Genomic DNA, 417 nt, shown 5'->3' with positions numbered 1-417 from the left:
ACCGAAGGCTGATGCTTTTGAACTGTGGTGTTGGAGAAGACTCTTGAGAGTCCCTTGGACTGCAAGGAGATCCAACTAGTCCATCCTGAAGAATATCAACCCTGAATATTCATTGCAAGGACTGATGCTGAAGCTGAAGCTCCAATACTTTGGCCACCTGATGAGAAAAGCCGACTCATTGGAAAAAACCCTGATGCTGGGAAGATTGAAGGCAAAAAGAGAAGAGGGTGACAGAGGATACGATGGTTAGATAACATCACCGACTCAATGGACATGGATTTGAGCAAACTCCAGGAATTAGTGAAGGACAGGGAAGACTGGCGTGGTGCAGTCCCTGGGGTCACGGAGAGTCAGACATGACTTAGTGACTGAGCAACAACAAGTAACTTATATTAAAAGGAAAAAGTAAAATACAAG

This window comes from Bison bison, unplaced genomic scaffold (assembly GCF_000754665.1).
Source record: "Bison bison bison isolate TAMUID 2011002044 unplaced genomic scaffold, Bison_UMD1.0 scf7180017864452, whole genome shotgun sequence".
Classification (NCBI taxonomy): Eukaryota; Metazoa; Chordata; class Mammalia; order Artiodactyla; family Bovidae; genus Bison; species Bison bison.
The sequence above is the reverse complement of the archived record's forward strand: the minus strand, read 5'-3'. Positions refer to the sequence as shown.